Genomic DNA, 23,302 nt, shown 5'->3' on the forward strand with positions numbered 1-23,302 from the left:
GAATTTCTGTGGCTTTATCATCACATTTTCCTATTGCTTAAAAAAGTTCTCTCTCCCTTGTGGCTGTGTGAAAACAACAGGGGACACTGACCAAAGAGCAGTCAAAGAAACAATGAAATAGGCCATTCACAAAGAGTAATATGCTAAAAAATACCCACATGAAACGTCAGTCGGACTTAGTCTCTCAAGTGCCTCAGTCTCTTAGCAGTTAGGAGTCTCGGCTCCATTTTCCAAAGGTGCTTTATCCAATGAGCTGGTGAAATACACAAAGTGAAACAAACACAACAAAACAAACATAAAAATATCAACAACTTCCTTTTCCCGCAGCTTTTTCAGTTACTGACATTACTTGTATCAATAATATGTAGAATCTTCAGAAAAGTGACTTTTAAATTGATGGTATCCTGGTCCCTGTCCATGGTCTCTGACGGACACCCACTAACATTTCAGGTCCCAGCTGTTATCTCTCTCAGGTAGAGACCCGTGTCCAGGGCTGGATTACCCAATAGGCAGACTAAGCACATGCTTAGGGCACCAAGGAAGCAGAGGCACCAAAAAAAATGAGATTTTTAAAAAATTCGATATTTGATATTTCAAAAATAGCATCGAAGTAGTCATCATGGGAAAAATCAGAACTCCGCAGAACACTCTTTTTCTCAGCTGAAAAGTATAAAAAACCCTCAGAGAACAACAATGTGTCCGGACAGACTCGATTCACTTTCCCTATTGTGTATGGAAGCGGACATGCTTCGTCGAGTCAGCTTCGATGAACTTATCCAGAATTTTGCAATCAGAAAATCTAGAAAAAGCTAGTTTAATTTCAGCCTACATGTAAGTTTTGTGTCATTTCGAAAAATAAAATTTTATTTTACGGTATAGTATTGTTTTTATTTTGAATTACATATGGGGGGAGCACCATAATCTTTTCAGTGCTTAGGGCCTCTAAAGGTCTTAATCCGGCCCTGCCTGTGTCTCTTTCCCGTCTGACTGGAGTGTTAAGGCTGTACAGCTCCCTACCTAACACTGCAATGTCCACACAAGCAGGTCTGCCCTGGGCTTTGCTTGCTCTCTGAGGGCTCTGAATGGTGCATCACCAGCAGTTGCAGCTCTTTCTAAGCAAGTTCATTTATTCTGAAGGTAAGAGCATTGCAGAGAAAAGATATACAAACAGTCGTCATAACCGATGTGGTCTGTTGTGTCTGGGTGTTCTAGCTCAGTGTCTAGGGGTGTGTCTAGACTACCTAGTTTTGTCGACGCTGGTTTACCTCACTTTACGAGGCATAACACCTTCTGTCGACAGAACTCTGTCGACAGAAGGTGTTATTGCCTGTAACATTGCGTCCAGACTACGGAGTTCTGTCGACAAAGCAGCATGCTTTGTCGACAGAACTCAATGTGTCTGGACGCTCTTTGTCGACGGAAGTTTTGTCGACAGTACCTGTCGACAAAACTTCCGTCGACAAAACGCGGTAGTCTAGACGTACCCTAGATCAGAGCAGAATGTCAGAGAAAAATTCCCAAGCTGCCTGATACACAGGTACAATGATGCATGGAGGGACAGGGCCATTGGACCAACTGGCGTGATCTATGTGTCCACAAAATGAGCTGAAGATGTAGGCAAACAACAATTGGGGGGGCGTGAGGGGAGAGCTTAGGGGCCAGATAGGAGAGCATGTCATTAAGTGAGATAGCAAAGAAGGGACAGGCCAGAGTCAAGGGGTAGAGAGCAAGAGGGGAGAAGAAAATGGAGAGCAGTGGAGATGGAAAAAGCACAGGGGAAAGTGAACAAAATAGGGAAGGAAAAAAATATCACGGGGAGGCCATGGCAGAGAAATAGGGAGGGACTGACTTGCCAGGGAAGCAAGATCAGGAGAATCTAATACTACACTGATGACTGCATATTTGATTCCACCATGAGCTCTGCTTGTGAACCAGTCCTTTCTGAAGTGGACATATGTTATACAGGTCCTGTTTATTCTCTGGGCATGCAGCATACTACAAAGGGACATAGTGCACTCACTTTGTGGACTGTTTAGCGTATGACTTTGCAGACTCTTGCTCGCTGAATGTCTGGGAAACAGGAATTTCTTGTCTGAGGATGTTTGCTCAACAGTCACAGCTGCCCCATAATTGTATGCACACACATCCATGTTTCCAGAATAAAAAAGGGAATATACACTGATTCCCATATACTCTTCATGCACTCTTGGGTTGGGTTTAATTGTTTCCCAACAGAAAGGCAAGAACCATGTGAAATACAAATACAGGAGCAAGAGTTTGAATCAAGTTTTATCTGCATTTTGAACACACTGGGCCAATCAAGTGATGGAGTAGAATAATTCCATTGAACTCATTGTCATTAAACACATTGTAGGGGATATTGACTTCTGTGGATATACATCATGGACAACTTTGGGCCAGTATATACTTCATATCAATATAAATGATGTTATGGAATGAGGAATCTGAGACAATGCTAATGCTCCAGCTATGCAGATGATGTATTGATGTGTAATACAATTACCATATGAATCATTTCATTTCAGTTTGTAAGTCACTGGAGTCACTGTATGGATGAATTCGGCTTTTGCCTTAATGTTGTGTGGTACCATTTCTAGATGGCTGGAAATCTGTATTGGTTTTTGGTTTTTTTGCTAGTTTCTCTGTCCTTTTTCCTGCCACACGTTTTATTCAGCAACACACTGATCTCTTTCCAATACAGAATTGTTAAATGTTTGTTCAGGAAGATATGCTTTAGTTAAACACACATTATGGGGCTCAGTGCAGGGGAAGCTTTGTGAAATGCCACGGTCTTGTGTTGAATAGATTCACTCTAGATGAGCTAAGGATCCTTTCTGGCCTTAACTTCTATGAATCTATGTAAACATATGACTATAATGGGTTTGTGTGTGTATACACACACACACGCGCGTGCAAGAAAACAAATGATTATTTTTGAGTAAATTACAGAGGGGGAGCTGAAATGGAGCTAGTCATTATCTAGCTTTTCTAAAAGAAGGATAGGGGAGACTCGATATGGCTTTAATCAAATCTCGACATTATTATTCAATATCTGGGATTACCTGGCAGAAAAATGTGGACAGTGCCAGCAACTCCCTGTTTGTTCATTGATTACTTGATACTTCTGTCAGTTTCCCCCCTTAATTTTCCATCCCTTTCCCTGTAAAAAATGGGTCCCCTTCCTCCAGCAAGACCAGACAATGTCTCTGCCACCTCTCAGTCCCCATCCATCTCCTCCCTTGCTAATGGTGGGGGTGTGGTCATTTGTAAAGCATAAGGTTGTGTGACTTTTGACTTGGAAAATAAATTAAAATAGTCTGGGGTATGAGGACTGTTGCATAGATTGACATCTAGCTAAGGACACTTGTTAAAAAAATGAAGGGATAATAAAAAATGGAAACTGGAAAGGGAAATGCCTCAAAGATCGCTGTTAGGCCTGTTCTTAATCAACAGGGTAGAAGTGATCTAGAAGAGCAGTAAGCAGCATGCTAGTTACACTCATAACTTTGGCGGTAGCTTGAGGACTGAGAAATAAGATAAGGGGAAAAGCGGTAAGGAATAGGAAACAATAGATTTAACATGTATCTGGAGTAAAAGACTCTGAAACAAAGGGAGGGAGATACTGGGAAAGTGAACAAAGAGCCACAATGGAGGCAAATTAGATATGAGTTTACAATTCAAAATGATGGCCGAAGAACTCACAATGTAATTTTGTTGGTTGCATAATCCTCTGGCTCCCTGGGAGTGATAAGCCCTCTGGATATAGCACTAATGAGACCAAATCTAAATTAGTGTCTTCCGTGCTAGGTGCATCAATACTTTCCAGGTATCAACAAATTAAAGAGACGGGGAAAGTGTGTGCATTTGGCGAGATTAATGACATTTATTCATTATATTTAAAGGAGCTAAAGGGAACTACATATGGAATGTGTGACTGAAAGTCAAGTTTACAGGTAATGTGAATGGTGTGCTGCTTGAAAAGGGAGAAGACCTACCAAGGATGGTCATAAGAAGATGTGTTAGGAACTGTGGAAAATGTAGGGGCATTATCAGGTCGTGTTTGTACACTACCTTATGTATTTGATTCTCTCCGTGATTGGAGCCTCTAGGCAATACCACAATACAAATGTTAAGTAATAATAGCAGCGATAGTGAGGACTGTGATACAAGCCAGGCCATCCCTAGTGTAATTTAGAACTAAACTGGATGCAATAAAGAACAACCTACTGTAGCAAACAGAGCTGGAGGAATGGCCTGTATTAGATACATCAGCACTTATTTCTCTGATTCTTTTCTGTTATGGAAGGTAATGCCACATTCCACAGTTGGGAGGCTTTGATTAATATCCTTTGTGGATAGCCAACACTCCTGGAGGTGAGTGGAAAACTCCTGGAGGTGAGTGGAAAAGTCCCTCTGAATAAAATAATAGTAATAAATCTTTTGGGGTATGTTTACTGTATGTTAATTCATGTAAACTTACTAATATCAAACTTCCCTTCTATCAAAAGTTACTTTTCTTTTCGTAATAGAAATATGCTCCTGGATTCATTTTCCCAAGATTTTTAATGGGAAAAATTCTGTGGATGTTTTATTAGTACAATAGCTAATTTAATTCAATATGACACATACCAGCTTAATTTTATATGGTATCTTTTTATATAGTAGCATTTATTTATTGTACCAACTCTCAAGGATGTTTTATCTGTTTTATATCCCATTGAATTCACTGGGAAACTGCACTAGTTAACAATAATTTTATTACTTTATTAATTAAACGTTTTCCAACAAGCTAGCTATGGCATTTCTTATCATCAAGGGTTCCATTAGTTTTTAATGGTGTGAGACAAAATTACCATTTACCCACATGCAATTTAAGAAGCATCATTAACAGAGAAAAAGCACCAGGTGGGATTTCTAATAGTTACTGTTTCTCATTTTTGTTTTTATTTAAAAGAAATAACTGGCTTTGAGGTTTTTGCTGCAAGGTTGCCAAGTCTTCACTTCGTTTTTATGTTCTAGATAATTTAAAATAATGTTCTTCTAATTCCTAAGGCTCAATTCGAAAGTATTTTTCTTATCTGCACATAGCTTCCTTTGAACGCAATTTCTCTACACAGCCAGATGAGTGTGTTGTCTGCACAGTAATCATCAACAAGAACAAAGACTATTCTATATGGTCAGTAAGCACGGTGTGTGAATTAGGAGGGGGGGGCGAGGTACTAACGGGCAGGATAAAGGGCTGACTTGGATACCAGAGAGCACATGTGCCCCTGTGACTGGAAGCAGTCAGGGAAGTAGATGACAAGCAGAATGCTACAAAGATTAGACTGATTAGCACTGATTTGTTCAGTTTAAATATTTACACCTGCCATGAGTTCTAAATATCATAGATTAGACACCTCTCATGTGTACAATGGTGATAGTAACATTTCTTGCAGATTCTATGAGGGAGCCGGGTGGAGTTCAAGAGAGTCAAAGGAGCCGAGTAATACAAATGAGAACCATCTCTATAGTCTAGGCACCTGGTGAGCTGGAGGTTTCTATGACTCAAAATGGTGAAAACAAATGGAAGGGAATTAGGGAAGTAAGGGAGAAGAGAGAGATATAAAGGCATACTCTATAAAACCAAAGTATTACATATATCCATAGTGCTTAAGATCAGTAGAATGAATTAAATAAATTAGGACACGTGGAGGAATTTAACAAGGCTACATGTGGAATACAGTATGCCTGTTGGATTTACATTGTTAAAATAGATTCTTTGTCCAGTTCCAATCCCATACATCTGTCAGCTAGAAAGGGATAAATATGACTTATTCACTTGAAATGTAATCTAGATTAATGATGGTGGGGCCATGTATTCTGAAATTTTCTAGATACTCTGATCTAGAACCTGCATGAAGATGTTCTCATTCCACATAAAAGACAAATGAAAACATGAACATAAATATTTACCTTAAATTAATGGCAACATAATTAATATGTTCTATTCAGTTATGACATACACTAATTGCTGACTTGGTCTGTTTACATATTAATAAATGTGTATTGGCGTCTCCTTTTGTTAAGTTTCTAAGTTTAATAATAGAAAGTAGATTTGCTTCTTATTTTATTAATTCTTTGATCTTGGAAGTGGTGATCTCCTGACGCTGCGTGCAAATGCTGGCGCTGCAGCATTAGGTACTGGCATTGGTCCTTTCTAATGGCTTTTTGGGGAATTCGAAGTTCCCGAAAAAGAGAAATATTTTTTAAATGCATGTTTCTTTACAGCATATTGGGATATTTAATTTAGAGAAGTATGCCGTGATCTAGTAAACACATACATATGTATATAGTCCCAATGAACTTAACGTACGCTCACATGTACTGTTTGAGGTTCAGGGTCTTAACTGGTTTGCGCATTCGATACAAGAGGCAAATGGTAACCAAAAGATAGCTAGCAGAAATCCTGAACAAAACAGCTGGATCCTGCAGCCCTTACTTTAGTAACTATTCCTTGAACATATGAGTAGCCCCATTACTGAGTAAAGGAATTGGGCTGAGACTCAGAAGATCTGGGGGAAAATTTTCTGCCAGAGACTTCCAGTGAGATCTTGGGAAAGTCTACCTATGACTCATTTTATCCATCAGGACAAAAGGGATAAGAATGCATCCCTACCTTGCAGAGATGTTGTGAGGATAAATACATTAAAGATTATGAAGTGGTCCAAGAGCACAGTGCTGTGGACCATGTAAATACCTCAGAAAGATAGATGTGGGTGTTGCAAGGATACATTAATATTTATGTGAAACTCAAAAGCTCCGATGAAGAGCATTTATAATAATGCTCAACACAATGTGTTGTGGGACCAGACCCAAAATGAGCAATGTAAAACAATATTTCTACTGTGAGACAAGTTTGGCACATATATACCCCGCCAGATTTTCTCCCTCAGTCGGTTCAGCCAGGATTGCCTGGAAGGAGCTCTGACAGAAGGTTAACACAAGAGCAAAAGCTGTGAAATTGGTTTTCTCTGCACTCATGGTGTGGTGACAGTGCAATGAGGCCCTCTCTCTTCGGGTGGGACGGGTCACTTGCCTGTGTTGCTAGGCAAGATTTTCAAGCCTTCAGGAACACTGGAGTGATGACAGCAGCTCTGCCATGTCCGCCAGAGGAAGCCTCCTTCTTACAAACGCTGTAGGAGCCAGTCGGGTGAAACTGGGCCTCACAGATCCCTCCAAAAGAGCTAAAGGAAGCAGCACAGAGAGGTGTTTTTTCTTCACAATGGTGAGGGCACTTCAGTGTCCTGTGGCAGACTGATGGCCCCATATTATGGCGAACATGATCACCTAGGGCTCACACTTGCTGTGGAGACTGGAACTCCTTCCTGATACAAATTATATTAATGTCCCAACACCTCTTATTGTGATCAGATTCATCCATTGCCCCATTTTCTTCTCAATTTGCCCGTGAATTTGTTTTCCTCTCATACAGATTTACTTTGCCTTCCCATATGTGTTATCTGCAGCAGTGCCACTTATTAAGACTGTCGGACACTTCCCATTTTAAGACCCTTTTTAAAGTTGCTTACACTTTGCCAAGTTTTAACCATTTGGTCTGAAATGTTACATGCCAGGTGCCTGCTTCATGCTGAACATTTTTTTTTTTTTTTTTTTAGTTTTCTGCCAAAGCAGTTCAGGCATTTCCAAGAAAAAGGCTGGGGAAAATATGTTGTTTTGCCTATGTTAAAAATTATGGCAATCTCTTCTTTCAAAGGCTCCAACACTTCCATGCTCTGGAGCAGGGACCTAAAATTTGGCAGGAGAGTGATCTTTGTGTTCGAGATGTGCCTTTTGCCATCCCTGTGAAAATTAGTCCAAGTTATAAGCCTTTGAAAAAACGACAGTTTCCACTTACTGTGCAGGGACTTTGATTTTTAAAGCTAGATTCCCAATGTCCACATGGGACATGCTCCAGACAGGGACTGAGCAAAGCTCCCATCAATTTCAGCATGTGACTGGCTGCAGGCTGGCTTGGGAGGGTCCAAGAATCCTGCCATATGCATCCTTTCACACCTATCCCCCAGGGGAAGAGGAAGCTGTCTGATTCAGCTGCAGAGGAGGCAAAAGCCTGTCTTATGCGGAGGGGGGGGGGGACATGACTGGGATTTGAGGGGAGACACTGAGATTAACTGGGAAAGGAGACAGGACTGTAAACCAGAGAGGGAAGTGGAGGAATAAGAAGCCAGGAGACGATGCAGAAGGGAAGGACGGAGGTTGGATGAGGAGCCAGGGAAAGACTGGGACCGGCTGGAGAAGGAGATTAGGGCTGAAAGTTACGACCATGAAGGTAAAACAATGTGGGTCACAGATCTGGTATGTGGTGATGCAAGGGGTGACTGGAGACAGGCTGAAGAAAGAGACTGGGAAAAGGAGCCAGGGAAATGCTGAGATTAGGTGTGGAGCCCAGAGTCAGAGATTCCCAGAATGGAAGCTAGTGAGGATGGAGAATGTGGAAGTGGGGTCTGGAGGCCAGTGCTGGGGAGAAAGAAAGAGAGCAGAAGAGGAGCATGACTAGGACTTGCTGGGCCAGGTGATGGGAACTGGGACGAGAAGTTTAAGGAGTGGAGACTGTTGCTTGGCCAGGTGAGAGAAATGTACAAATTGTGGCAAAGCTCTGCCTATGCCCGGCCCTGCTGCTTCTGGCAGATAGTGTTCAGCCTCCCTCCATACAGCCTGAGGCAGGGTTCACAGCCTGCTGAGTCCTACTCATCACTAGTCCATAATATGGGGGCAAAACTCCTCCGTAGTCCTGGTCTCCCTATCCAGGGACCGACTCTGTAGTGGTGTGGGGCGGGTTGGGGGGAACCCAGGCACCCTAAGGAAGAAGCAGCAGACGAGGTTTGTTCTACTCCCCCTCTGGCAACTACTTCCCTGGGCCACTTCCCAAAACAATCCCTCCCGGTATCTGCTCCTCCAACGCATTCTTCCTGCCTTCCAGCTCCCAGCTCTCACCCAAACACCGCTCAGCACTTTGGCTCTTTTCTTCCTTCCTGTGCATCCCTCAACTACCAGAAGAGGAGCCCTTTTAAACCAGTCTCAACTGGTTCTTGATTGGCTACAGGTAGCCTGATTAGCCTAATGCCTTTGGCTCTGGAAGGCTCCTAATTAGCTCCAGGGCTATGTCTACATTGTGCATTCTTATGCAAGAAGATATGCAAATGAGGCACGGCAGTCATTTGCATACCTAATGAGCCGCCATTTTGTGCAAGGAGCAGTCTATGCTTATTTTCAGGCAGAACAGCTCTTCAAAATGGTGGCTCATTAGGTATGCAAATGAGGTGCGGCAATATTCATCGCCACTCCTCATTTGCATATCTTCTTGCACAATAATGTGGAATGTAGACATAGCCCTGCAGCTAATTAGGAACCTTGTTGTCGATATTGCTTCTGGAAAGTTCCTGCTGGTTCCAGGCCAGCCCCTGCCAGTTTACCTAGGGAACAGGGACCTACTTAATCTAGGGCTAACATACTTCCCTCCTAGCACTCTGTTCTATCCCTCAGACCTGACGCTACCACAATATGCTTGGGAATATGGGAGAGAGCAAATCCTCCATGGACCTCTCCCGTCAATCTTTGGCTCTGGGCACATGTAAATGAGTAGGGTTTCTTGCCTCCTTGCTTTCTTCCATCCCCATCCCCATCCCCTTGGCCGGGTGCATGTGCAGTAGTTTGCTGTTGGTACAGACTAGTGTAACAAATGACTACCTCCTTGGTAGCAAGAAGGAAGCCAGGCAGCATTTGTGACTCACAGGTATGCTCTCTCTCTCTCTCTCTTTCTGCCTACTCTCAACTAGTGGCCTAGAATTTGCACCAGTCGGATCATTTCTCCCACAAGAAATTGTACCACATGGTGTGTGGTCCTTAAAGATCATGTGACAGTGACAATAGGAATTTTGTTGTTTTTTTCATTAAGAACATTCAAAACTGGGGGAGGGAGACTCACAGTGGTCTGACTCCAGACACGTTTGTGCAGTGAGGCTCTGCTTTGTTCTGATGACATGCTCTTACCGGCTTGCCAGACAGCAGGCGGGCCCCCAACCTTGGCTGCTGGGGTTCAGAGCTAGATTGCCTGATGTTTGGGAAGTGGGGTGCATCAAGGGATGCTGACAAAGGGACTTAGCTCCACTCTGCATGACTTATCCTATTAAAAGAGATTGAAATAATTTGCCCTCTGCAGCAGTCACTGATAAGCCCTATGTCTGCCATGACCTAGTGTAATTAAAAACCTTGTCTTGGGCTTTCCATTGGAGCTGGTAGGAAATAAAGAAACTCACCACCACTGCCGTTCGATTGCCTTTGTGTGGCTTTGAATTTAGAAAGTTGATAAAACTGGAAAGATAGCTAAGTAATATTAATATAAATGAATAATAACAAAGAAAGAACATCGTCTTTAGCCCCATTTTTACTTTTGTGCTTGTTCCCTGGATCACTGCCTCTATTTATCATTGTCTCACGCACAACCCTTGTATCCCAGGTAAATATACTGTTACTTCCAGAACCATGTTAGTTTTGCCTGCCTCTCTTGACTGTAGGCTGTTACGTTTCACTAATGCTTGCCATATAGCCTTCTGGAAAGTCAATCAACAGTGTCACTCCAAGTGCATGGGGAATGGAGTGTTTTGTTTTCCTCTAGGAGCTTTTCAAGCAGATGACACTAAGAAGCAGTTTGATATTTTTATGGTTTGAAGCATCTATTAAAATAGAAACAAATTTTGCATTTTCTAAATGGGCGGATAATTGTTCCATGATGAAGCGAGCAAATACATGAACAATAATGGCCTCTGCCTTAAATGCAGGCTGAACTGAACTTCTGGTCATATAAATTTCTAATTAATTTGGATGTGCAAGCCATGGAACAAAAGCTCTGATTACATATTAGAGCATGAGCTGCAGAAATAACTCCACACGCTGCTTCCTTGTTATTCAGTTGCTTGTTTACAAAGAAATTCAAAATTGCTGTGCCTAAACTGGACAGGTACATGATGGCTGGAATTATTAGAAGGGCTCAACTGTCATTTAGACATTGGCTACCGAGCTCTTTTGTGTGTAACTGTGGGTGCTGAGTACTTGGAAATTGGTTCGGCGTGCTTTTGAAATTCTGGTGTTATGCAGTATCTTCTGCTGGATCATCGATTTTAGGTTTGCAGTCAGAGGATTTCTGCTTCCAGCACTTTCCAGAACCACCAGAGAGCTGTACTACTGCATGTACAATGAGTAAATAATCTGAGGTTTTGGGGGTTTAAAATAAAGGAAAACTCTTTCATAATGATAAATAAGAACCACAGAAACTGTAGCTTTAATATTGGCTGTAGAAACTCTTCCCAAATATTAACCTCCGTCTCATCTTTAGCTAGGCAAAAATGATATTACCTTGGATAGCACACAGGATAATGCCCTAGGCATATAAGGTCCAAAACAATATAGCAATCTGACTAGTAAAGCAAAGTTGCATGCCACTACATTGCTTTCCTAGCAGGTCACGTTCACCCCTGTGCAGACTGTCCAACAACAACTCGTAAGTAAGTTGATCGGGTCTACTAAGGTTTTGCGCTCAAAACCAAGTGTCCCATCCCAAGAGTGATAGAAATGTAGCCGTGTTAGTCTGGGGTAGCTGAAGCAAAATGCAGGACAATGTAGCACTTTAAAGACTAACAAGATGGTTTATTAGATGATGAGCTTTCGTGGGCCAGACCCACTTCCTCAGATCAAAGGAAGTGGGTCTGGCCCACGAAAGCTCATCATCTAATAAACCATCCCAAGAGGGCACATATATCCCCCTAGTGAGAGGCAGCATAGTTCAGAGCTGTTTACTATTCAGGAAAGTCTAATTTTTATTAGTAAGTAAAGTTTTGCTTTGTTCATAACTTTCAAACTAAAGCAAGGGAACTTTAATCTCCACTTACTCATTTTCTCTGTGAGGGAAGGTTCTCCTCGGCTCTTCTCTGGCAAGTTCTTTGCCTTTGAATTTTTACTATCCATTAATGATTGCCTTAATTTTTACCCCCACATTTTGGTTTCCAGGGTTTCATTTCTTCGTGCCCCTCCCACATTGGTTTCTTCACCAAAACTTAACTGAGTTATTCGTCCTGGGAAAGAAATGTATGAGATTGTTTTTAGAGCTGTTTTTAAATATATTGGAAGGGCTCAGATAGGCAGGAATCTTGGTTAACATTGTACTTAGCATGACTTAAATGTGATGTGCTGGTCCTCAAAGGTCAAGTGACTGTTCTGCTCAACACCCAGCTTTAAGGCATTTCAGCACATAGCGATGCTCATGTGGCAACTAATTGTTCCACTTGAGGCAATGTACATAAGCATCAAAAATTACACCCAACAGCCCCTGTGGTGCGCAGTTTTGTCTTTGAAAGGAAGTGTATTCCATCCGCTGAAGGAGAAGACCAGGCACAGAACCTAAGTTATGGGAGGGGGAGTGCTGCATAGATAGCTGGAAAGAAATCCCTTCCACCTTTACTGTTAAGACACGCTGCCTGTTCCCATATAGGGAGAAGCAAAAGGCATCTGGGGTTTTGTCATGAAGCTGGTGCACTTTTGATTTCAGGAACTGGTGTCATTGCTGAATCATTGCTGGGCTATAGCTCTTTTGTTTCAGCTTAATAGGCAGGTATGGGGGCCTCAGCACAGAGGGACATAGAAGATCATATGGAGTACGCAGGGGGAAGAAGTAACCCCAGCCAGGTTATTCATTTGCCTTGGGCAAAGGTTGAAAGTAGTTGGAGTGGCCCCCAGGGATTGAGCCAAACCATGGCAACCTCTGAATTGGAGAGGTACAAAGCTGCAGAACACCTCCCTTTAGTCCCTGCGCTGGTGCTTTGCATGGTCTTCAGGCAGGTAGGGCCTGGATATTTTCTGAAGAACTAACAAAATCAGTTTCGGGGCAAGGAAACACTTTCTATCACTCAACAGGCAAGTTAGGGACTCGAGCTGATGGCCCTCTACTTCAGCAGGACAGTCCAGTTAGAGCTCTGGTCCAGGACTCAGAAAACAATTTATTCCCTGCTCCCCCACACACTTTATGCATAACCCTGAACAAATACTTACTCTCTCTGTGCCTTTGTACCCATTCATAAAAGGAAGCTAATAGTATTTTCCCAGGAATAGGCTCCATATAAGTATTATAGACAGAAAAAAAAGTAGGGTGTAGTGTCGGTGTTGCAATCGAGATGGCCTCCTGGTTTCACGTTAAATGCTCTGAAGACGCAATCTGGCGTGTATTAGGAATAAGACCGGAGAAGTTCTTCTAACTGCATCACTCACATCTTTATAATTGCTTAGTAAGGGTGACTGACATTAGTTGGTTTTGAAATTTACATTTCTCGCCCTATCATGTTTCTTAGTTTCTGGTGGGCTTTCAGCTGAACTCTGAAGTGCAGGCGAAAGTGATACAGTAGTGGCCTGTGTCAATTCAGGGCAACTGCATCTGTATTTCTCCTCAGTGGTTCAGCAAAGACACCCACTATTCTGACTCCACAGAGGTTGCCTCTCTTGGTTGAAGACTGATGGGTGAAGACTGGGTGAAGACTCATGCCTCACTCCTGACCGGGGAATTTCGAGGATGCCCTCACTGTGTATTTCCTAGCACAGACAATCTGCATAACCCGACCTGCTTTTTGAACAGACTTGTTGCTACAGATACAACTTAGCTGCCTGTCAGGACCAGGAGCCCAGCACATAGCAGTAAGGCTGCCTGGTGGGGCAAGAGCACAGCACCCTGGCTGACCAGCATAGCAGGGATGGGGGTGGAGATTGGCAGGACAGCACGGATGGCAATTGGGGTGTAGAGGACCCAGCCAGGAGGCAGCAGCCACTCCAGATTTGGAGGGAGGCAGTAGCAAGGGGGGCCAGATATGACCTTCCCTGCTCCTGCAAAATCCCTCCTCTGGTCAGGTCCCAAGGTGCTGGACCAGGGAGATCCAACCTGTAGAAATATGACACAGTTACCAACTCAGATTTCCACATGTGCACTTTAATTTTGAGCAGGTTTTTTGTCGGTGACCTGCAAAACCAGTTCTCCTGATGATGCCAAAATAAGTTGTAACATTAACTTCGATAGGCGCAGACTAAGCCACCGCTGAACACTTCTGGAAAAACCTATCTTTAATCTCTCTTTAAGAAAACTTCTGTACTGTCGTAACAATGGTGCCAAGTATAAAAAAACAGGATTTTCCGAAGTGCCTAACTGTTTTCAGCATAATGCTCCCATTTGGCTTTTCAATTATGCCGCTCCTAAAAGGTCAAAACTCAGACTTTGACAAATAATTTCAACATGGTTAAGCAGAGTGTAGTTGCTGAATGCTTCACTGCTAAAGAGAATTCTTGTAAATAATGTCTTTGCAATTCACTCTAATTAGTGCAGGGGTCTCAAACTAAATTTACCTCAGGGCCAGTGCCAGTTCTCAAAACCTCCTTCTGGGCCAGTAGGCACCCCACTCTGGCAGGGCTCAGGGAGAGGTGGGGGTCTCTGCACGTTCCCACTCCCCACCATGTGTCTCCTGGCCCTACCTGCTGGCCTGCACGCTTCCCCCTTGCATATCCTCCAGCCCTACCTGTCACTTCCAGGCAATTTAAACCACCCTGGCAGACCCTCCCACTGCCACCAGCAACACAACGGGGCTAGAGCAGCTTCTGGCTGTGGCCTGGGGCAGGTGTATACAGAGTGGTGAAGCAGAGTAACCCAGTTGTCCTGGGAGATGCGGGTGGAGTGGAACAGAGGCTGCTGTGTCGTTCTGCTTGCCCACAGCGCCTGCTGCCATGGTGAAGGTGAGGGGAGGGGAGGGGAAGTTGACACCTGCTGCCGCCCTGGTAATCCGGTACTCCTTGAGGCTGCGTCTCTCATGGAATGGGGTTCAAAGGAAAGGGTGCAATGGGGTGGACAGGGCAGAGCAGGGACTAGGCTTGGGGGAAGGGTACGGACACACTTCCTCAGGCTGCAGGGACTTACATGGTACACAGACTAGCTTGTAGACCCACCCAGGCTGTAGCTGTCCCATGAGTTTGAAACCCAGGAGTTAGCATAAATGGCGTCCTTGGGAGCTAGCCCCTTTCATAGAATCATAGAATAATAGGACTGGAAGGGACCTCAAGAGGTCATCGAGTCCAGCCCCCCGCCCTCAAGGCAGGACCAAGCTCCGTCTACACCATCCCTGACAGATGTCTGTCTAACCTGTTCTTAAATATCTCCAGAGAGGGAGATTCCACCACCTCCCTTGGCAATTTATTCCAATATTTGACCACCCTGACAGTTAGGAATTTTTTCCTAATGTCCAATCTAAACCTCCCCTGCAGCACTTTAAGCCCATTACTCCTTGTCCTGTCCTCAGAAACCAAGAGGAACAAATTTTCTCCTTCCTCCTTGTGACACCCTTTTCAAAGTTTCCTAATTTGGGAAATTATTGTGCACTTCCATAGGTGTTATTTTATGATAATATGGACTTTCATGTATTTACACATTTTCAAACCTAGTCAAAACCATCAAACATGTTTCACAAGTATTTTTGAATGTTCTTAAATGTGCATTGCCAATGTAAGTACGTAGCTAATGATTTTTGTGAATAACAAATAGGTTCTCCATTAACTGTAAGCTATATATTTAAAGAGACTCAAGAAGGCTGGTCTGATGGTTAAGGAATGAACTAGACTAGGAGATATGAGTTCAATGCCTGGTCCTGCCAAAGACTTCTTGTATGACTGTGGGAAAGTGACTTAATCTCTCTGTGCTTCAATTCAAAAGACACACAATAATGCTCCATTCCCCCCCCCCCTTCCCTGTCTATTTAGACTATAAGGCTATGTCTAGACTGCAAGCCTCTTTCGAAAGAGAGCGTCTAGACTGCACGTTGAACTTTCGAAAAAGCGGCTTGCTTTTTCGAAAGAAAGCATCCAGTGAGTCTGGATGCTCTCTTTCGAAGAAGCCCTATTTACATTCAAGAACGCCTTCTTTCGAAAGAGTGACGAGGAGTCCTGTGGCACCTTATAGACTAACTGAAGTGTAGGAGCATAAGCTTTCGTGGGCAAAGACCCACTTCGTCAGATGCATGTAGTAGAAATTTCCAGAGGCAGGAATAAATATGCAGGCCAGGATCAGGCTGGAGATGATGATTTCTTTCGAAAGAGGAACTTTTGAAAGAAGGCGTTCTTCCTCGTAAATTGAGGTTTACCGCCATCGAAAGAAAAGCCGCGTTCTTTCGATTTAATTTAGAAAGAACGCAGCTTGAGTCTGGATGCAGGTGAAGTTTTTTCGAAAAAAGGCTACTTTTTTCAAAAAAACCCCTGAGTCTGGACACAGCCTAAGCGCTTTGGGGCAGGATCTGTCTCTTATGATGTCAATGTACGATATCTAGCACAATGGAATCCTGGTCATGGTTGGCATCTCTAGATGCTAGAGTATTATTATTATTATTTATTATTATTATTTTCAGATTTCAAATGATACATACACTGTTTTGCACATGAACAAAAAATGACCCTCAGTATCTGCTTAACCCTTTTGTGAAGATGCAGAATTATCCTAGGAAGATACTATAGTAGGTATCTAGTCCCCATTAATCATACAGATCCCACATTTTAGCCACCCAAGTAGCACTCATTGATCCCTTGATGTCTGAAATATTTTTTCTGCCTGCTGGAGTGGAACATATACACACAGGAGTTCTGCTTTCTTTCCTAAAATGCAGGAGAAAATGGAATCTGTTTACTTTCACTTTCTTCCATCAAATTAGTGTTGTTCTGCATTCCACTCCAGTAGGCAATAAAACCACTCCACTCATGGATGAATGGCAAGAAGTTAAAAAGGAGAGCGAGGAAAAGGAAACCACAGCTACAGAAAAACAATGTGTGATTTTCTAAAGAGGTGCTGTGGGGAACAGAAGGGACACCATTTCATTTGTTACAAGGATTCTGAACCAGCAGCGCCATCTGAGAATGGCTCTAATCTGACCCATCTGAGTGCTAACAAGAACCTGATACCATCTAATGGCTGCCTGGTGGCTGATGTGAAATAAGTTTGGTGGCTGTGGTCTAGCGGAGGACTTTTTGCATGACAGAATTTATATTCATAATTGTCTCCTCTGCTAGAAGTACCTACAGAGAGGCCAAAGTTTGAAACTGAAGCAATAGAAAGCAAAAGAATATGAGATTTTTCAGTTTAGTTTTTTGTCTCGTATACACATAATACAGCACTTACTGATCATGAGAACCTTACCCTGCAAGCACAGACATGAGTAATTTCAGGCGGTGGAATGGTAGCCATATTAGAAAGCTACGATGGGTGAGGTAATGTCTTTTACTGGATCAAACCTGGTGGGCGAGAGATGTAGGCTTTCAATCACATAAGAAAAGTTGTTCATCAATACATGTTATTTGCCAAAATTATCATCAAATAATTTTATCTTGTTACAACAGAAATTGTTGTCTATACATTTCATTCAGTAATTTTCAGAGAAGCAGATACATCATGAATCAAATGTATACATGAATGAAGGTTAGCTTGTAGAAGATAGTGAGGTAACTAAGGCCCCAGCTTGGCAGACAGAAGGGCAGACTCATCAGAAACATGTTCCTACTATCTGATTGCTTGCAATTTCCTCAGAAGCACCTGGTGCTGGATACTGTCAGAGGTGGATCACTGGTCTAGATGGGCTATAGGTCTTAGCTAGGATGGCAGTTCTAGTGTTTTCTATTTGTTATTTCACCAGGTGCAGGCAAAGTACTCACACGTGTCAATGGTGATGACCAAAGGCATCTTAGTCTTCCCCCGGTGGTGTTCTCCCAGGTGATGTTAATAGAAAGCTAACAATGGTTTTATTAAATCTCACTACATCATTAATTTCAACTGCAACAATTAATGTAATGAAAACAATATCTGGAACTTTGTATTCTAATTTTGCAGGACACCCAAAAACCTAGTTATTCCTTTTGTCAGGATGTGGCTATAATTTATCCCATGGGGAAGTTGTTGATTTTTGTAAAAAAAAATCACTGAACAGTCTAACTGTTAAAGGGTACTGGGAGTTACCAATGTCACCTTAACAAACACATAATGTGAGTTTGAAGTTCCATTGTATTATTATTTTAAATTCTTTTAGGATTGCTATGAGAAAGATGAGAAATGACTCATCCAAGATAATTACAGTAATATAATGCTAATATTTCACTACCAGATTTTCCAAAAGATAATAGTAATTATATGTTACAAATTCAATGGCAATGGATCTATTCTTTTAGGCAGTGTCTACACTATAGATAAGAGAGAAACAGCTGCAGTTGATCTTCTGGGGTTCGAATTAGTGGGTCTAGTGAAGACATGCTAATTCAAACCAAGAGGATGTGCCTGTTGATGCCGGTAGTCCTGTTTCCATGAGAAGTAAGGGAAGTCGAAGGGAGAGCGTGCTCCCTTTGACCTCCCGCAGCATGAATGGTGCCAAAATTCGAGTTAAGATACTTAGACTTAAGCTACACAATTGACATAGCTGAAGCTATGAAGCTTAATTTGAACGTATCCCCTAGTGCAGACCAGGGCTTAGAGAGGAAACCATGTTAGTCTGTTTCAGCAAAAACAACAAGTTTGGTGGCACATTAAAGACTAACAAATTTATACGGAGATCACAGCATAAGATTTCATGATCTACAGCTCACTTCCTCAGATGCTGAAGAGAAATCAAATCTATTCTTACTTATCCAAGCCTTCCCCTCATCTTGAATTGTGCACTCCCCCACTCCGCTCCTCAATTCTGCAAAGACATACACATGTGTTTACGTTTATACAGGTGAATAGTCACAGTGAAGGGAGACAGCTTGCATTATCAGGGTAGATGCATATAGGTCTTTGAGGAATTGGAGTCTGCAAGTGCTTGCTAATAGGCAGAGCCTCCGATCAAGCAACTCACTTAGGTATGTGCACATCCTTCAGCATGCAAGTAGACTCATTTATGTCAGGGGTCCTACTCACATGCTTCCAAGTAAACATGTGGCTAACTACGTTGCTGGCCTGCGGCTGTAGTGCTTACAGCCATCAATAGTTCTATTGCAGTCAGGCCCACAGGATTACTTCCAAGAGTATGCATGGTGCCGGCAATCAGTTTAAGCAGGATTGGGCCCTTTGGAAGCACTGAATACTTGCATCTTTCAGTGCGCTGAATGGAAGAACAGGACTGCTGTAGCTCAGAGAAGAATCTCTGCCTTCAGGTGCTGGGCCTTCTTTTCAATGCGGCCAAATGGGATGGATCATTAACAGGAATGTTGAGCAAGACACGTGAAGTCATTCTTCTGCTCTACTCTGTGCTGATCAGGCCTCAATTAGAGTATTGTGTCCAGTTCTGGGCACCACATTTCAAGAAAGATCTGGAGAAATTGGAGAAGATCCAGAGAAGAGCAGCCAGAATGATTAAAGGGCTAGAGAACAGGCGCTATGAGGGAAGACTGAAAGAATATGGCTTGTTTAGTTTAGGAAAGAGAAGACTGAGAGGAGACATGATAGAAGTTTTTCAAGTATCTAAAAGGGTGTCACAAGAAGGAGGGAGAAAAATTGTTCTCCTTGACCTTGATGATAGGACAAGAAGCAATGGGCTTGAACGGCAGCAAGGAAAGTTGAGGTTGGACATTAGGAAAAACTTTCTATCATGGAGGTTAAACACTGGAGAAAGTTGCCTAGGGAGGTTGTAGAATCCCCATCTTTGGAGATATTTAAGAGCAGATTAGAGAGCCATCTATCAGGGATGATCTAGATCAGAGTTTCTTAAACTTTTTAAGACCGAGGAACAATAATATTTTAATAATATAAAATAATAATATAAAAATAATAATATTTTTTATGAGGAACACCAAGGATTTTTTGTTGAGCAAAAAAACCCGCTGACCTAGATGGTACTTGGTCCTGCCATGAGGGCAGGGGACTGGACTCAATGACCTCTTGAGGTTCCTTCCAGTTCTTGTGTTCTATGATTCTATGAAAACTCCTTAGCACATGTACGTCCACATTTGTGAGTGTGTGCAGCTCACACGAGGCCTGTTCTGCTTTGCTGCAGAATTGTAATTCCCACTAATATAAGCAGGGAGTGACCTGCCTGTGACATGAAGATTACTGCAGCCGCACGCAGGCTGAGAGGCAATTACAAATTTCCTTAGTAGATATCTCAGGCCAAATCTCCACTGTAGCCAGAGGGAGGCATTGGCAGCTGGGCAGACAGGCCCTCCCTGGGTGATCTTTAACCCGGCTAGGGCAGCTCAAAAACAGTGATGGCACGGTGGCACAGATCCCTGCAGGGGCTAGCAACTCGAGCATGCACCCAGGGTTCACGGTGGGCTTGGGCAGCACACGTGGGTGTCCATGCTGCTGCTTCTGCATTGCTACTTTTACTCAGGCTAAGCACATTAGAGCTTGTGTGGAATGTCTACGTGAGCTGCGGTCACACCTCTGAGGTCAGTATTTACACACCTTCGGTTAGAAAATGGGACTGACCTAGAGCCCGTGCCTGGTTCTGCTGTTGACTCATTGTGTAACCTTGGCTAACTTGCTTAGCTTCTCTCTGGCTCATTTCCTCTCACATCTGTAAGATTTGGACAAACTCACAGGGATCTTGTGAGGTTAAATTCATGTTTGCATAGTGCTTTATAAATCCCAAGATGGAAGCCACTGCATACGGTAATTGTGAGGTGTTATTAGCCACTGTCGGAAATCAACTTTTTCACACCTTTGGGCTACTGTCTCCAGTGGGGAACTTCTGGGACTAGTGCTTAATTAGTTCACTTGCTTTTTTATGAACATGTTTATTTGGGACCAGTTTAGTTCTGTCCGGTATATAAAGCTATAGTAAATGTATTCCTTGGCAGGAGACATGTAAAATGATCTCTCTGCCTATTCATAAACAGCATGCCCATTTAATTGGAATTACTTTACTAGGACCTGGTCTGAAAAGTATGCAGGCGATCAATACAATGACATTTGCATTAACACATAATAAGAGGTGGAGGGTTGTATGAAAAAAAGCCTACTTTTGGAACACATATAGGTAAAGAAAACATTTTTACGGTCTGTGTAGCACAACTCAAGACAGTATTTCTCATAAATCAATTATTTTTCTCTCTCAATGCAGTGAAAAGTTTACTTGCTGCCTAACTGAGCAATGCTGCATCTTCAGTTTTGAAGGAGAACTCAGAAAGTTAGGTTTTTTTATTATTCTTCATTTAAGTATTATTTTTTAATTGCAGCGTATTAAACATAAAATCTGGTACAATCTTTAAAAATAAATAGGACTTAACTATAAATGGGCCCTGTTGTGTTTTTATCTTTGACAAGCAAGTAATTGCTTCTCAAATTTATCAGTTTGTTTATGCAAAAACCATTTACCAAGCCTAGCTCAAAAGCATCAATTTCATCATTATCATCTTATTAATTTAGCCAAGCTATAACACAGCTGATTATTCCTGAGTAATATCCTCGGCAGCACATCATGTGTGGCAAAACCATCTGTACAGTACCTATTTAATAAATAAACCCTCGGCTAAATGTCTCTGTTTATTGAGAACTAATGTTTATAGAAAATATAATGGAACTCAATAAATAACTCAGCTTCATCAACCTGCATATGAATCAGTAAGAAGAACGCTGACATCATCACCTTTCAAGTACCAGAGAAAGCAAAATTACCCAAAAGAGCTATAGAGTCAATATTAAGGCATTAAAACTGCAATGAAGGCATATTAATGCTTAAAACTTCATTGTTGGCAGTAGAATTGCCACAACGGACATATTTTATAACTCTAAGAATACTTAGGCTTTATGACTGCTTCTTTGTTGAGTGCCTTGCACTTAATGTAGTTTTCCACTTTAAATAAAAAAACCCTCAAGATCTTTAAAAAAACGAAAAAGAAAATTGCTGATTCTCAGCATTCATTTTTAAAATAATGCAAACTGCTGATTCCAATTGTTCAGATATACAAAAAGGCAAACTTATTTAACTCCATGCTTCCTGAATTCTTATTAGTAGACATTGAATTTTCTTAAGACTCTGTTTGCCAGTGATAAGAATGCTCATTTCACAAAAATTATTAAACAAACAATGCACATCTAAAAGCATTATTAATATAATGTCTGATTTTTAGAAAAAATGAGTTGCTGTCTATATTCTGATTGCTATTGATCTTTAGTCATTCTTGCAAAGGAATACTTACACAGTACATCTGATTTTCTGTTTTACAGCAGCCTTTCTGCCACAAATCAGCTGTTTAAACACAAATGTTCCAACTGTCTGAAATGTAACTGGTCTGTAGCCCTGCAGTAAATGATAACGGATTCATTTCTTATAAACCCTTTCATCAGAACCTTCTAGAAAACCATTCTAGGTATGTTTTTGGAATGTGCTTTCTTTATTTCTAAGGAATGTGCTCCATATAAGTGTTTTAAATGAGGCAATTCATGCTAACCCCTGGGATGTTGTAATTTCTCTGAAATGCTGATTTTCAAAATAAATAAATGCTATGAAACCAACTTTTTATGATGAAGAACTCATAATGCATCCTTTTTTCTATGACTGCAGCCATATTTAAAAGGGAATATCTTGGAAAGGATGTATCTATATCGGCGCTTTCTGTAGAAACTTCCACCACAGTATTCATAGCATTTCAAGCCCTGAGGTAAAAGTCATGTGAGAAACAGGCTGCTTTAGCACTGTCCTCATCCAACTTTCTATGTGTTCAACAGCATTAAATTCAGCATTAAATCCAGCTACCGCTGCACTAACAAATGAGCACTCCATTTGCATTTCCTCTTGCGGAAGAGGATCATAGTATAGACGTAACCAGAGGGTAACACTGGATACCAGGGCCAGCTCTGTATCTGCACTGTTCTCAGTCTTCTCCTGCTTGTCTGGAATCTCGGCCTGGCTCCTATGTTTTCCCTCACTGTTGCTAACCTGCCACTTTCTCCCCCTTATTAAAGGTGTTTTGCCTTTGGAGAGAAAACTTGCCTACACCAGTGTTGACTGAAGAAGCATTAGCTTTAGTGGTGAGTCTCTACCGGCTGAAAAAGGGATGAAACTCTGGAGAAAAATGTCACCACAATATTACTGTACAGAAACCTTATGGGGAACATTTTAACTTGCCCAGGTACTCATTAATGGAACTCAAAGTTACCATAATACCGCAAGCTAATTACAAAAGCCAGCTTGAAAGGGAAGCTGCACAGCTTAATTTCATTTACAAGTTTGATAACTAGGACAGAGGTTTA

The 23,302-nt window shown here is 42.1% G+C and overlaps 1 long non-coding RNA gene across 2 annotated transcripts in view; it reads right to left on the bottom strand.

The window, feature by feature from the left end:
* The window catches only part of LOC142830325 (uncharacterized), a 190,666-nt gene that overhangs the window by 7,588 nt on the left and 159,776 nt on the right, over positions 1–23,302 (bottom strand). Inside the window, exons 4-5 of one of the 2 annotated variants that reach the window (XR_012905495.1) lie at positions 11,967–12,149; positions 159–253 (exon numbers count right to left, since the gene is read on the bottom strand). This is a non-coding gene — a long non-coding RNA (uncharacterized LOC142830325). The remainder of the gene's footprint in view (positions 1–158; positions 254–11,966; positions 12,150–23,302) is intronic. The other variant, XR_012905496.1, reaches the window with a different exon arrangement.

Source organism: Pelodiscus sinensis, chromosome 7 (assembly GCF_049634645.1).
Source record: "Pelodiscus sinensis isolate JC-2024 chromosome 7, ASM4963464v1, whole genome shotgun sequence".
Classification (NCBI taxonomy): domain Eukaryota; kingdom Metazoa; phylum Chordata; order Testudines; family Trionychidae; genus Pelodiscus; species Pelodiscus sinensis.